Source organism: Panthera leo, chromosome E3 (genome assembly GCF_018350215.1).
Source record: "Panthera leo isolate Ple1 chromosome E3, P.leo_Ple1_pat1.1, whole genome shotgun sequence".
NCBI classification, from domain to species: Eukaryota; Metazoa; Chordata; class Mammalia; order Carnivora; family Felidae; genus Panthera; species Panthera leo.
In genome coordinates, this window is record NC_056694.1 from 14,511,106 (window position 1) to 14,527,689 (window position 16,584).

The 16,584-nt window shown below is 45.2% G+C and overlaps 1 protein-coding gene across 1 annotated transcript in view; it reads right to left on the reverse strand.

The window, feature by feature from the left end:
* Positions 1-16,584, reverse strand: part of CALN1 (calneuron 1) — a 363,083-nt gene that overhangs the window by 99,420 nt on the left and 247,079 nt on the right. The window lies entirely within an intron of this gene.

Sequence of the window (16,584 nt, forward strand, 5' to 3'; positions counted from 1 at the left end):
CACTTTGATAAATAACCTGTCAACTCTACGCTTTCATTTGGAATCACATTAGCCTAGGAAACCACGGGTTGCTTGTATGTTACATTTCAAATGCACAGAGATCCTGGCATCCATCTGAGGACCTGCCATCCACCTGGGGGCTCTGCCTTGGTGGTAAGGGTGGGATCCAATCCAAGCGATCATGCTTGTTACTCATCTGATTCCTATTTATCGAGGACTACGTCCTTTCATTATTTGAGATCGGTCGGGTTCCTTCATGTGTGTCTGCTTAGTACCCAGGAGGCAGAAGAACCAGGCATTTCCAGAATATTGTGATATATTAATGTCAATAAAAGTAATGACTGCAAGACCCTCAGCTCTCTGTCTCTAATTAGAGGAACGCTAGGAGCTGGGCAGAGAGAAAAATCCCGAGTATTTCTCAGCAGGCTGGTGCGCGGAAGAAAAACGAGATGACTTTCCCTGTGAATAAGATTCACCTCTGATTAAAATTCTGCCTGGGGAAAAAAAAAAAAAAATCTGCCTAGAATTAAAAAGGTGATGTACTGAGATATGAATGACTCACTTAATCAGAAGGGCCTCTCTGTACACATTATTCTCCCTGCCTTTAGCCAAAGTTGACTCTCTTGCACTCTTAACGTTAGAAAAAAGGGGTTTTTCAGGATACCCTGCCCTGGCCAAGTGAGGACAGAGACCAGGAGGCAACAGCGACATTCTGCGACACAGGAAGGGGCTTCACTGAATCAAAGAAGACCATGGTCAAGGGAACCTCGGGGGGCTTTGGTTCCATATGCTGTGGTCAGAGGGCAACCTTTGGTTGTGGATTTTGTTTTTCCTCTCTGCGAGCTACTTGACCGCAAAGGGCTTAGTCTAAGATCTGGGTCTCTTTGCCCCAGGAATGAAAAAGTGGTCATTTTAAAGGGGATTTCAGTGCATGTTAATCTCCCGGTTGAGGTGAGAAGAGGGAGAGAAAGAAAGAAAAGACTCGAGTAGCTGAGCAGAAGAGAGACTGGTTGCTCAGACATTCCAGAAGGTTCCAACAAGCCAGGGCCCCTTCCTGTGAAGTCCGAGGCTTTCTGCTGGAAAGCAAAAGGTGCCCAGCAAACGCCCCTGGTAACCAGTCTCAGCCGAGGACAGCAGACAGCGCGCTCTGTCCAGCCAAAGCGCTCGGCAATTTGAGAGTCTGCTCCTTCTCCAGGCTGTCCAGTGTTTCAAATGCAGTTTGTCTTTTTACCACAGTTGCAACCTCTCCACTTGCAGCCACTTAAAAGCAGAGGAACCGGCCACGCAAAATAGGGCGTGCGCTTGCGACCAAGGTCGGAAATGCGGCTTGACAACGTTTCCGTCTTTCGTGCAAGGTAGGGGATTTTTTTTTAATGAGTTCCTTCTCCCCAGTTCTGGCTATTTCTCAGCTAGGACTCACCCAGCAGATTAACTGAGTTTCTGCTGACCTTGGCAGGAGAGAGCAAACCCAAGAATTTGGCAGAACGGAAGCTATGCCCGCGCAACCTGAGAAACCACACGTCCGACTCACGGGTCGGCGGGTTTGGGGTGCGGATTATCCTCTGGATCCGGGAATCCGGGGGTCCAGGGATCCCGTTAGGGCCTGAACTGTGGAGCTGGCAGCTCTGTGTTGTGTCTTCCAGTGTCGGGTTTCAGGACACCACCTTGTAAAAACAATTGGCACACGAGATTCTCATGGGCTCGGCGGTTTGAGCTCAGGCTGGCCCGAGGGGCTGAGCCAGTGCTGCGACTGAGGCAGAATTCCTCGGGGCGAAGGCTTGGGGTGCTGAGCAGGGGGGGAGGGGGCGAGCCAGCACCTAGAAAGTGGAGGCCGGGAGCGGCATCCAGCACAAACATCTGCAGATGAACCGAGGGATACTTCCCATTGCGAGCTGATGCGGAGGCCAGATGTGCGCACTCCCCGGGGCCACCTCATCCCCTGTGGCTGCTGCTGACAGCTGCCCGCCAGGAAAAGGCAGAGGGCGAAGGGTGAGATGGAAAGAGCTGTGGGAAGTTCGCCAGGCCCCGCCTGGAGGCTGGCCTCCATGGGCTCTGAATATTCCAGCAGTCACTTGACTGTGCGCGTCAGGGGAGCCCTTGCTGCTTTGCTAGGCGCAGCCCGACAGCCGCCCGTAGGAGGGCGCCTCCCAGCTTCTGCAAGTTGCTCTAGCAGGGAATCATTCGGAAGGTTGGAGGGTCCGTGACCCCCTGGGGACAACGTGTCGGCCTGGGGAGGTAAATGGTCTCCACTGCGCAGGGACTAGTTACAGAAGTCGGGCGCTGGCTTCCGCCTCTTCCGAGAGAGGAGGATGGCAGCGGCAGATGAGTTGCAGATGCTAAGTTGCAAATGCCATCAACGCACGCTGCCCAGCAGGTCCTCATCGCAAGAGGGGGCGCGTCAGGCATCTCTGTCTCTGGTGACAGGTGACAGAACGGGAGAGCGGAGGGGAGGGGCCTGGTCCAAGGCCACGCTGGAATTCTTTAATCTGCTACACGGCTTCTCTAAAACTAAAGTTCATAAAAGGCCTCCGACTCTTACCGATGGATAATATGCTCGACACGCAGGGCGTGTATGCGATCGCTTCTGGGTGCTGTTTAAGGCAAAATCATCGAGGGATGAGGGCCTCCGCAGGAAAACCTTGGAGAAAGCCCGTTTCCTCCTCTTTATAACCTCCATTCTCATTACAGGCCTCAATCTCCCCCTCTGCGAGGTTCGAGCTCCTCAGGGCAAGAGATCGAGCAGAGATGAACTCTGTCCAGCACCTTCTACTTCCTTCCTTCAGGACGAGACAAGAAACGAGCCATCTCAATAGCACGGCCTTTTGAAGACAGGTGAACCAATTAGGTTTCTGACAGTTTCTATCTCCCTTTCCACTTCTTCCTCTCAAAATAATCACATCAGGCTTTGAAACCAAATGTCTAGGCACAGGGACACAGCCTGGCGGATGTCAAGTGGCTACGGAAAAAGTATGGATAAGAAACGCCCACCTGACCAAGGGGAGGAGCAGGGCCCCGAGGCCAAGATACTATCTTTAGGAGCCGGTGCTTGAGATTTCCAGGGATGCGGCCATGTCCAGTCCCCTCCTCCCGACCCCCCAAAACAGGGGACATCGTTGTCACCACATGTGCCCAGTAGCTAAAAAGACGTGACCTGAGCTCTCCCAGTTCCGGGGATGAACGAAAGCAACAGTGCCATAGCACCCCTCCGCCTCGTCCGGTCCCTCCACCCCCCCACCCTCGGCCCTGCAGACCTCAACATTGTCTCCGTGGTGAACTTCCCTGGAAATCAGTGCTGAGGAAGGGCTATTTTCGTAACACGGGGGTATGACACCTGAGTGAAGGTCGGAGGTGGATTTTCAGAGCCCAAAGGCCTCGCGCTCGTTAACGGTGCACGGGGCAGTGGTCTAAGAGAGAGAATCTTGCCAGGGAGTCAGGGACAGAAGGTCCCATTTCCCACCAGGACAAAGGGCACAAACCTCGCAGAGAAGGCAAATACCAACACACGCGCTGTAAAGAAAATGGACTTCACAGCCTCCAAGAGAGACCTGAGCTCGCCCAGAAAGCACTTCCCAGAGAGAGTCCAGGCAGCCCAAGCGCCGGAATGGTCTCATGACCCAACCATGCGCTTGGGATTGGGATGGACTGCTGGGAACTTTAAGTGCCCCCGGGACCTGAAGATCCGGATTTAGGAGCAATGCATTTAGGGTTGATGACATACAGCTGCAAAATAATACTCTCTGGTTCCTCATTTTGATCCAGATTCCTCACCTACATACAGTGTGGGTAGTAATCTCTGACTTACCTAGAAGATAGCGTAAGGATCAAGCTAAACAGTGCACAGACAAGTATTTTGCAACACGTACAAATACATGCTTTCGCCGCCACGTTGCTGCCTGGGTGAATTATTTTTACGAAGACCTGGGAAAAGTGGCTCTTGTCATCTTTGTCCAACGGACGACTCTCGAAGACTGTCCACCTGTGAGGCAGGTGACTAGTCATCTGTTCCCTTCGAAGCGATGTATCGATAGCAAAGGACTTGTCAAGACTGAGCTGATGCAAGACTGAAACTGAGCAAATACGTAACAGCTCGGAGCCTCGAGTTTCCACATCTGTCAAATGGTACCAATAACTCAGCCCTCTCAGGTTTCCAAAGATTAAAGGAGGTTGTGTCTGCCAACAGCTTTCTCGCGAGGAGAACTTGAGGCATGTCAAGGCTCTTGTTCCTGTTTGTTTTGCATTCGAGCACTGGAATTAAAAAACCTGAAAGAATAGAGAGTTCGCCTCGAAGAAGGTGTGGGGGCCAAAGATCTCCCCAAGCAGAAAATGCATGTCCCCCAAAGGGAGAAGGCAGGCCTGATCCAGCTTTGGTCAGGGACCCTGGCTGAGACTCACCATGGAAGAGTCATTCTTGGGGTCCCCCTGATTCTCAGTCCAGACCCTGGCCCCTTGGAATGCCGTCCATCTCCTAAGGCCAAGTCCTCCCTCCTTTGTGAGATAGTCTCAGGCCTCCTCGCTTGCAATCTCCATGGTTTGCCCAGTGCTCCCACCTTTTTTTTTGGTTTCACTATAAAATGTACTTGAGAGTTTGCCATAGTTTATTTTGTGTGTGCTTCTTGGATTCATCTTGATTGATCTATGAGATTTTGGAGAACAAGAAATATGTAGTTTCATCTTTGTATCCCTATACTGCCCTGTAATAATATGGGGTTTTTTTTGTGGTTTTTAAAAAAATGCTTAATGTTTATTTTCGAGAGGGAGAGAGGGAGAGAGAATGAGCGGGGAAGGGGCAGAGAGAGGGAGACACTGGATCTGAGGCAGGCTCCGGGCTCTGAGCTGTCAGCACTCGACAGCTCGAACCCACGGACCATGAGATCATGACCTGAGCTGAAGTCGGACGCTTAACTGACTAAGCCACCCAGGCGCCCCATGATATCTGCTTTTTGAATAAAATATATTTCCAGCTCTTACCTCACCATCCATCAGAGCCAATCCTATAAATAAGCAACGAGAGCTGTCGTGGCCATCATCACCTAAGCCTTGGATGCTGCAGCACTTAACAGACCTCTTGTCTTCAAACTGGCCTCCCCGGTTCATCTTCTTCAAATGCCGTTTTAAGATACCATATTCAAATTTCCCATTCAAATTCTTTGCAAGGTGCAAACTTGAAAGCCCTGAAGGTAAGGGTCTCCAGCTTACCTCCAATCCAATCCAGCTTTTTAAACTCATTTAACCCATGCATTCCCAAACCAGTAAGGCTGACTCATTCACTTATTCATTGATTTTTTTTTTTTTATTCATTCCTTCAAGTAGGGTTGAGTGCCGATTATATGCCAGCCATTGTGTTAGGTGATAGGGATCTTTATACAAAGATATCATCCCCGATCTCAATGCCGTAGCCATCTGGTGGGCTGGCAGAAAGTAAAGGGCCTATTACAATTCTAAGTGATAAGACATACTGGGGTACAGATGAGCCAATACCCAAATTGGCCTGAGGGAATCAGCCAAGGGTTGGCAGAAAAGAGACCAGAGTAGAGTGGTTTCCCAGAAAGACCCCACGCACTGGGTAAAGAGAGGCCATTTGAGACAGAGAGAAAAGAATACGCAGAAAAATTAAGGACGTCATGAGAATATGGTATAAACTCACGTGTGGCTCCGGACGACCCAGCTGGGAGCTAAACTCAAACACAAGGGGGATCTCCAAGGTTTGTGATGTGGTATTTATTACCTATGTCAGTATTTCTCAACTTGTGTTCTGGAACCAGGTTCTGAGAGACATCAGGCAGATTACTAAGGCCAGAAACATTTTTAAAGGGTTCTGCGGTCAAAAAAAGTTTGCAAAGTAAATACGTGCTTTCCCACTCCCCCCCCCCCCCACCCACTTGGAAAGTTACAATGTTCATAAGCGTATTGAAGGTTCTGCTAAGCCTTGCAATAAAACAAGATATTTAAAGGGTCCGAAACTTATTTATCCAAAGAAAATGACACCACCATATGTCTCCTGCAGGAGGGAATCCAAGGACCGACAGGTTTGGAAGTGCCGGTCTATACGCTACCACACGCATTAGGCACATCTGTCCTGGCCCGTAAATTGAAGGCATGAACTTCAGATACAAACACACACAGATTTGAATCCTGTTTCCAACACTTCCTTCCTGTCTGAACTTGGACAAAGGCCCATCTTTGATGGACCTTTTACTCACCTATAAAATGGGCATAAAATATGCTTTCTCCACGGGGTGGTTTCACTGAGGCCTTCCGCCTGACCCATAATATGTGCTTAAAGAATTTCCTTTCATTTATTATTGGTTAACAGTTACGAATATCTAATCTATCAGCCCAAATAACTGTAAGAACCTTATGAGGAATATAGCTTTGCTCATCGAATTTCCAGCATTCTGGCAAAGCTTCTCCACAATGTCTCTTAAAAGATTCTCGTTTAATGATACTCAAAACTGAGCACAAAAGGATTCTCTGAAATACTGCAATTAGAAAAACTGCGATAGAAAGAAGAAAAAGCAAAACCCAAAACACACATCATTAGGAATGTACTGATTTTCTTAAGTGAGGTATTCTAATGTTCACAGTGACTCCCTACCCTCTAGCAACTGAAAACTAAGTTATGTATATACTCAATGGAATACTACTTGGCGATCAAAAAGAATGAAATCCTGCCCCTTGCCAACAACATGGACGGAACCGGAGTGTATTTTGCTAAGTGAAATAAGTCGGTCCGAGAAAGACAAATATGATTTCATTTATGTGGAATTTAAGAAACACAACAGATGAACATAGGGGAAGGGAGGGAAAAATAAGATAAAAACAGAGAGGGAGGCAAACCATAAGAGACCCTTACCTAAAGAGAGTGAACTGAGGGTTGCTGGGGGTGGGGGGGTGTCGGTGGGGGGATGGGCTAAGTGGGCGAGGGGCATTAAGGAGGGCGCTTGTTGGGACGGGCGCTGGATGTCTTATGGAAGCGATGAATCACTGGGTTCTACTCCTGAAACCAACACGACATTGTATGTGAACTAACTTGAATTTAAATAAATCAGTTAAAAATAAAAATATAGAAAAACAAACCACATAAAATACGGTCCTAAAAAGAGAAATATTTGCCATGTGAAGATGAAGATTATAGCCGATTAGAGTTGGTAGGAATTTTAATACACAGGTTTTTAAAAAAGCAGATGAAGAAAGGCTCTTCCGTGTGTGGCCTGGGACACATGCTCTGTCCTTGGCCTTGAAAACCCTTTGCTTTGGCCCCGTGGAAACTCTCACACATCCTTGAAGACTCAGCCCAAGCATCACTTCCTTCATTAAGTCATCCTTGATTCCCCAGCTTGGGTTAGGTAACACCCCCCGGGCTCCTGCCATATCCGTGGACAGTTCCATTAGGCAACATCCACTGCATTCTTACCACGTGGTTGCTATGGCCACAGCACTGGAGACGTAATTGATGGCCAAATAGAGGCGGTCCTGCCCTCAGAGCTTATGGTCTGATAGGACAGCAGACACCTTTTAGATAAACAGACAAAAAACGTATTGCAAACTGAGCAAGTGCTGTGAGGCAATAGAGGAGACCTAATAGAGAATCAAGGGGGTTCTGTTTTACTTGTTTACCTTGCCGTCTCCTCCACTGGCTGTGAAATATTTGAGTGCAACCCTGTGCACATCTGTGCCACTTGGCACGGTATTGTGGCACAGTGCATTGAACTTGGCATGCATGACCTCTTGAATGAACGAATGAGCGAATGAATCAATGAATTCAATGAGTTAAAACCGAGACACATAGGGTTTGCCTAAGCTGACAACTAATTAGTTACCATTTTGACTACTACCGTTGTTTAAAGGGGGAGAATACTTGTAAACATATACATATATACATGTATATTTTTAAATGTTCATTTATTTATTTTTGAGAGAGTGAGAGAGGGTGAACAGGGGAGGGGGAGAGAGAGAGAGAGAGAGAGAGAGAGAGAGAGAATCCCAAGCAGGTTCCGCACTGTCAGTGCAGAAAACAACTTCTGCCATTCGATTTCCAGTCCCAGGCAATGGGTAATTGTTTGGAGCCCTTTCTTGACTCCTGGCCCAGCTCTGGCTGCTGTTTGCCGCGAATAAACGAGTGAGTAGCCGCACAGTGGGCTTCATGCGGCGCGACGCAGAGAAGACGCTCTCTACGCACATCTGTTCTCTAGGACCGAAAGAGCCCATAGCCAACCTCAGAGCAATTACTACTGTGTTCTGTTGATATTTGGTTTTATTTGGCTCCTTGGCTCTCCCGGGCCCTGTAGAATCGCAAACATCATCAATGGCTTCCAACTAGAGCTGGCTGGAAGGAAGAATACGTTTTATTTGGAGAATGGTGGCTCCCCACGCACTTGTGATAAAAGAGGAAGGAGACGTGTGGATTTGTCCAATAACCTCAACGGTGTGTCGTGCAAGCGGGGTCCGGACAGAAGACTCACTCCATGATTCCAAATCCTTCATGAAAACTATTTCATCGGCAGCCCACACTTGCCTGCCTTCCTTGTGATTCTGTGGGGCAGACAGTGAGATTACCTAATTTAAATAAAGAGCTAGCTCGTTGCTGGTTTTTTCTTTCTTTCTTTCTTTCTTTCTTTCTTTCTTTCTTTCTTTCTTTCTTCCTCTTTCTTTCTTCCTTCCTTCCTTCCTTCCTTCCTTCCTTTTTCTTTCTTTCTTTCTTTCTTTCTTTCTTTCTTTCTTTCTTTCTTTCTTTCTTTCTTTCTTTCCGGGTGCCAAGAAGATTTAGAGCAGTGACCCGGCTCAGGGATAATATTCTCAAAGAACTCTCAGATTCAGTGAAAAATTAGGAAGTGCACATAAGGACGTTCACATCCCTCCTGGAGAGAGCCCGATGGGGAGGCACACACATTTTTTAGACCATCACAAAAGATAACACCGCTCCCTCCCCCAACAGCGCTTGATTTTTAAAAGTCACCAATGTCAGCACTGCCTTTAATGAGTCTGTAACCAGAAGTTTGCACCCGAAGACCAGGATTTCAGGGTTTTCTTTTTCTACAGCAGCTGACAGAACTCACCCCTCACCTCAGAACCTGGCTTTCCAGGTACAGACTACATTTTGTTTTTTTTGGTGGAAGACATGACGTGACATGATTTCCAAAACTTGAATACAATATTTAACACGTACACAAGAATGTGTGTATGTTCTGTGTGGTTTTTTTTTTTTTTTGCAAAGCTATGAAGCATAATGGACCAAACACCTGGGTACAAACACCCATGAAGCCATTATCCGTTACCAGCTCAAGAGCCAGGATACCACCAACGTGCGTGAATTTCTAGAGTCTCTGTGGCCCCATCTACCGCGCATTATCTCCGATAAATCCGTATGTTTCTAATTCCTTGCCCTTAAATAGCTCTACCTTACTTTGTTTTTCCTCTCCATACTGTTTCTGTTTTATTCTGTCTGCCTTCGTGATTTCTCTTTACTTTAGATTGTCAGCAACTTGACTGTGGGATTTACCTTCACATAATACAATGATACACTCAACCCGAAAACAGTATCCTTTCAACTGCTCCCTCGTATCGTTTCTTCCACTGCCGTCATACGTTTAACTTCACATGTGCTACAAACACACCACCTTAGGACTATTTTTGCTTTAAAGGGTCAATTTTTAAAAAGGGATTAAAAAAATGTAATTCATATCGCCCTGCACGTCAGGGCAGAAATCTTCATTTCTTTATGTAAACCCACGTTTCTCTCGCCATCTTGTTTGTTCTGCTTTGGGACTGTCCTTTGCCATTTTTTACAGCACAGGTCTGCTGGCAATAAATTCTCAAGGTCCTTTTCGTCTGGAAAAGCCATTATTTTGCCTTTGATTTCAGAAACTATTTTCACAGGGCATAGAATTCTGGATTGACAGAATCTTTTCTGTCATTTTAAAGATGTCACTTCTTGTTTCCGATCTACATAGCTTCTACTAAGGGGCCTATCGTGACGCTTATCTTTTTTAAAATCATTTTTAAGTATTAATTAATTTAATTTTAATTCCAGTGCAGTTAACAGTCAGTGCCATATTAGTTTCAGGTGTACAATACAGTGATTCATCAATCCCAAACATCACCCTGTGCTCATCACAAGTCCACTCCTTAATCCCCATCACCTATTTCAGCCGTTCCCACCCCCTCCGGTAACCATGTTTTTCCTACAGTTAAGAGTCTGTGTTTGGGTTTGCCTCTACCTTTTTTTCCCTTTGTTTGTTTCTTGTTTCTCCAATTCCACATGTGTGAAATCATATGGTTATTTGTCTTTCTCTGACTGGCTTATTTCATTTAACATTATACTTTCTAGATCCATCCAGATCTATTAGTTCTAGATCCATCCAGATCTGGTAGTTCTATTTTTAATTTTTTGAGGAACCTCCATACTGTCTTCCACAGTGGCTGCACCAGTTTCCATGCCCTCCAACAGTGCACGAGGGTTTCCTTTTCTCCACATCCTCACCAACATTTGTTATGTCCTGTGGTTTTGATGTTAGCCATTGTGACAAGTATGAGTTGGTACCTCATCGTGGGTTTGATCTGCATTTCCCTGATGATGAGTGATGTTGAGCATGTTTTCATGAGTCTGTTGGCCATCTGGATGTCTTCTTTGGAGAAATATCTGTTCATGTCTTCTGCTCAGTTTTTAATCGGATCACCTGGGGTTTTCTGGTGTTGAGTTGTACAAGTTCTTTATTTATTTTGGATACTAACCTATCAAATACATCATCTGCAAATATCTTGTCCCATTCACATTAGGTGTGCATGTGTATGTACGGGTGTTATTCTATGTGTCTTTTTCCTGCTTGGGGTTCAGGTCAGCTATCTACCCCTGCGTCTCAGCTCTGAAAGCACCTTCCCAAGTTCTCTGTGATAAACAATGGAATTGCTTTGAGCATGTCTGTTTCGAAGTGAACACAATGGAGGTCCATGGAGCAGGGCCCGTGGGTATGTGCAAACCTATATTCTCAGGCTGGTTCACACTCACAATCTGGAAATTTGTTAGAAATTTTGGCCGAATTCTTTCCCACTAATCTGGCGCTGGGCCTCTCTCCCTCCGTGACCCCCTAGCGGTGACTCAGTGCTGTGTCCCATCTGTCCCTGGAGGTGTCTGTCTTTCCATACGCTTCGGGCTACGTGGTTGCTCTGGGGTGGGCTTCAACTCTCTGATGGATTCGAGAAGATTTGTAATTTTTGTAGTTACCCCAGATTTTTCTGGTTATTGCAATGAGAGTGAAGCTCTTTCCTGTTTCCCATATCCTAGGCAGACGAGAAGTTCAACTATAATGCAAAATTTTTATTCTCTCCCCTTAATCTTCTTGTTAGGTCTTAGGTAAATCCTCTGAAACTTTTTTTTTTTAAGGTTTATTTATTTTTGAAGGAGAGAGAGAGAGACAGAGTGTGAGTGGGGGAGGGGGAAGAGGGAGACACAGAATCCGAAGCAGACTCCAGGCTTGAGCTGTCAGCACAGAGCCCGACGCAGGGCTCGAACCCATGAACCGTGAGATCATGACCTGAGCTGAAGTCAGATGCTTAACCGACTAAGCCACCCAGGCACCCCAGGCCCCTGAATCTTTACTAATTTTTGTAAACTATTAATAATTTAGAGAAGTGTGTTAAAATTTCCTCCTATAATTGGCCAATTACTGTTCATATTTTATCAATATTTTGCTTTATATATTTTGATATACAATAATATGTCACATACCACTTATGACAATAGGTACACAGAATTTTAAAAAATTCTCTCCTGTTGGTTAGTTAAATAGTTTATGACCAAATACTGTCTCTCTTTGTGCTAATAGTGCTTTTTTCTCTTAAAATCTAATTTATCTGTTTTTTTATTAATATAGTCACCCCATGTTTCTTCTGGTTATTCTTTGCATGTTACTTTTTTCTATCCTCTTATTTTCAGTCTTTGTTCAAATATTTTGGATGTGTCCCTTAAGTAGCATTTGGCTGATCTGTTTAAGAAAAAAACAACCTGATAGGGTGCCTGGGTGGCTCAGTCGGTTGGGCGTCCGACTTGGGCTCAGGTCACGCTCTCGTGGTTTGTGGGTTCGAGCCCCACATCAGGCTCTGTGCTGACAGCTCGGAGCCTGGAGCCTGCTTCAGATTCTGTGTCTCCCTCTCTCTCTGGCCCTTCCCCGCCCCCCAAAGATAAACAAACATTAAAACAAAAAAAAAAAAAAGAAAAGAAAAAAACAACCTGATATGCTTTTTGTCCACAATAATTATTGAAGGTTTTAGAACTGGCTAGTTGCAATGTCATTAATATTTCTGCCACTGAATACAGGTCAGAAATTCAGACCTAGAAGTCCACACTGAATTGTGTTATTACCTAGAACTTCTCCACCTCTGAAATTGTTAATTGAAATAGTTCTCGGACTTCATTTTCTAATGAATGCTCTTCTGTGCTTCTCCCAATATATAGTCCTTTTGGTAACATCGACACCCTTAGTCTCTTGGTTCTAAGTTCCGTCTGGCTTGATCACTCCCAGGCGAGATGGCTATAGTGCCCTCCCTCTTCTCTTTACCCCCAATCATGCCACCTGTCGTTGTCATGCATCCTCCATACTGTTGCCAGAGTGACCTAAGGTTCGAATATGATCGGGTCACACTGCCTTGCTTGCGATGCATCAATAAAATTGAGATCACACTGATGAGCATATGGTGCCCTGTGCTACCTACACACTACCTATGTCTCTATTCTGGCTGTTTCTCTGCTGCATCATTTTTCCCCCCATCAGAAACCTCCCGTAGTTCCATGAACTCACTGTGTTTTTTGAAACAGCTTTACTGAGATATCATTCCCATACCATCCAGCTCACATATTTAAAACATAACCACTCAATGATTTCAGTATATTCACGAGGTTGTGCAACCCTCATGATTGTTTCTACAATTTTAGATTATACGCCAGCACTCGTTATCATTTATGTGTCTAAATTTGTCATTACAGCCATCCTAGCGTGCACAGAGAAGTATCTCATCGTGGTTTTGATGTGCATTTCCCTAATGGCACGACATTGAGCGTTTTTTTCACGCCATCATTGGCTGTTTGTATGTTTCCTTGGGGAACTGTCTTTTCAGATACTTTGCCCCATTTCTTTCGTTGGGTTGTCTGTCTTGTTATTCTTGGGTTGAAAGTGTTCTTTACATATTCTAGTTACAAGTCTTTTATCAGCTACAGGACTTAGGACTATATCATTTCCTCGTGTCGTTTGCCTCTTCACCTGAAGTCTGGGTTGTGTCATCTTACAATTTTGTAAATGAGGCTTTAAATTTTAAGGAAGTCCAATTTATTTTATCTTTTGTCCCTTGTGCTGTTGGTGTCGCATCCAAGAAGGCTTCACCTAACCCCAAATTATGAAGATTCACTCCTTAATTTTCTTCTAACAGTTTTATAGTTTTGGCTCTTATATTTAGGTTGATGATCCATTTTGAGATCATTGCCATGTCTGGTATGATGAAGGAGTCCAGCTGCATTCTTGTGCACATCCCGTTGTCCCGACTCCTCACATTCTGGTGCTTCTCACATGCTGCTTCCTATGCTCTTAAACTCCTTCCTTTCCCCTCTCCATTTTTAAAATTCTTACTTGCATTCCAGATGAAGCAGAACCTAAGCCAAAGTCTTCTCCGACTTCCTGGTCTAATTTAGATGTCCTTTTTTGGTGCTTCTATGACATCGTGCATTCTTTTTTTTTTTTAATTTTTGTAATGTTTATTTATTTTTGAGAGAGACAGAGAGACAGAGCCGGAGCGGGGGAGAGGCAGAGAGAGAGGGAGACACAGAATCTGAAGCAGGCTCCGGGCTCTGAGCTGTCGGCACAGAGCCCAATGTGGGGCTCGAACTCGTGAACCACAAGATCACGACCTGAGCCGGAGTCGGACGCTTAACTGACTGGGCCACCCAGACACCCCAACATCATACATTCTTTTTAGATCAAGGGTCTGTGACCTTTTTTTTATGGGGGGTGGGTAAAGGGCCAGACAGTAAATATTTTAAGCTTTATATGCAGAGGCAAAAGTCAAGGATATTCTGTAAGTACTTAAGCAGTGAGAGAGCAAACAAACTACCAAAAAAAGGAAAATAATGAACTTTAAAATGTAATAGTAATAGAGTACTTTTTTGGTCATACAGATTTATGAATGAGAAAAACCAAACTCTTTTTTGAGAGGAGATAATATCTTGCTTACTTGGGTTTCACATTTAGCATTCCCGATCATTAAATTAATGGCACATGTTCATCTGCGAAAACCATTCTTAGCTTCGGGCCATACAAAAGCAGGTGGTGTGCTAGATTTGGCCGACGGACCACCGTTTCTTGGCTTTGTGATAGATCACAAGTTCCAGCCCCCTTCCAGACCTGACATACCTGTGGCATGGAGGGCAGTCCCAGCCATAACTGTGGATGGCTACAGAGGCATCCTCTTTGGGGAGGGCGGTGAGGAGGTTTGCAGTGGCAGGTGGTATAGACGAGCTTAATCAGTAGCCTTGCCAATGCTCCTTTGTTACGTCCTCCCAAATTATAGATTATAGAGTCTGGAGAGCTGGCACTCATTATCTCTCAGCCTGTCTTGTAACTAGGGGTCGGCCAACCTGAGGTACTCACGTGACCTATTGATCTAGAAGTGAGAAAATGCATGGGGAGGGAGGCAGGGCATGAGGCACGCACCCTGGTGTGGATTACGAACCTAGTGGTATAACTCTGGAGCCGGAAGTTGTGGTGGTAGCTGGAATCAGCAGGTGGCTTCTTGAATCGCCGGCTTCCCTGTCATGGTAAAGGCAGTAGGTTCTCTAGTGTGATATGGGAAGTGGTTCTTCGAAGCTGAACCTTTCCAGTAATACAGGGAGCTCTCTACTTCTCTAATAAGACTTTTTTTTTTTAATTAAAGTTTTTGTTTGTTTGTTTATTCATTTAGAGAGCGCAAGCAAGTAGGGGAGGGGTAGAGAGAGAGAGAGAGAGAATCCCTGTGGGGTCCTCACTGTGGGTGCAGAGCCTGAGGTGGGGCTCGAACTCATGAACCGTGAGATCACGACCTGAGCTGTAATCAAGAGTCAGACGCTTAACTGACTGAGCCACTCAGGCGCCCAAGCCCTAGTAAGACTTGTAAAACTACATTAGGGGCACCTGGGTGGCTCAGTTGGTTAAGCATCGACTTCAGCTCAGGTCACGATCTCGCGGTCCGTGAGTTGGAGCCCCGCGTCGGGCTCTGTGCTGACAGCTCAGAGCCTGGAGCCTGTTTCGGATTCTGTGTCTCCCTCTCTCTGCCCCTCCCCTGTTCATGCTCTGTCTCTCCCTGTCTCAAAAATAAATAAAACGTTAAAAAAATTTTTTTTAAAAATAAAATAAAACTACATTAAGTAGAATCTTTTGTCTTCCGACCTGACCACAACAGGTACATTAGAGTCTAGGGGGGCATGGAAAGTTATTCTTATAAGCATCTGCCCCTTTGTAGTGCCAACTTTGCATAATTCCAGATAGTACACATATCATATTATAAAGAAATGGTTGGTTTTCTTATGTATTTTCTCCAATAGATTGCAAGAATTTTGTGAGCAGGCACTTTGTCTTAATCAATTCTGAATCACTGGTGCCTGGCGGTCAGTAAACGCTCAGTGAAACACCTGAAGCATAAGCAACAAAATAAAGAATAAACAAGCGGGACTACTTCAAACTAAAAAGCTTCTGCACAGAACAAGAACCAAGCAACAACATGAAAAGACAACCTACGGAATGGGAGAAATATTTGCAAGCCATGTATCTGATAAGGGGTTACCGTCCAAAATATACAAAGAACTCACAGCATTCAAGGAATTCAGTAGCACAAACCCCACAAATGATCCAATTAAAAAAATGAACAAGGGACCTGAATAGACATTTTCCCAAAAAAGATGTACGATCGGCCAACAGGTACGCGTAAAGGTGCCCCACATCAACTATCATTGGGAAATGCAAAAAAAAAAAAACGCAAAAACAAAACAAAAGGTGCAGCCACAGTAGAAAACAGTATGGAACGTCCTACTGTTTGATTCAGTGATTCCACTTCTGGGCATATATTTCCCCCAAAATAAAAACAGCATGTTGAAGGGATAGCTGTGTCTCCATGTTCATAGCAGCATTAGTGATGACAGTCGAGACACGGAAACAACCTAAGCGTCCATCAGCGGATGATCGAGTAAGTTATGGTAAGTCTGCGCAATGGAATATTACTCGGCCATGAAAAAGAAGGAAAGCCTGTCATCTGTGATGACGGAGACGAACCCTTAGGGCGTTAGGCTAAGTGAAATAAGTCAGACTGAGAAAGACAAACACTGTATGATCTTAAGGGAGATTTTCCACTTACGTGTGGAATAAAAAAAAAAAAAAAACAACCTCATAAAAAAAGAGATCAGATTTGTGGTTCCCAGAAATGGGGGCTAGGGAAAGTGGATACTGGAGGAATATGGCCAAAAGGTACAAAGTTCCAGTTACAAGATGAGTAAGTCCTAGAGATTTACTGTGGGATACTTGAAATGTTGTTAAGAGAGTAAATCCTAAGAATTGCCATTGCAAGGAAATT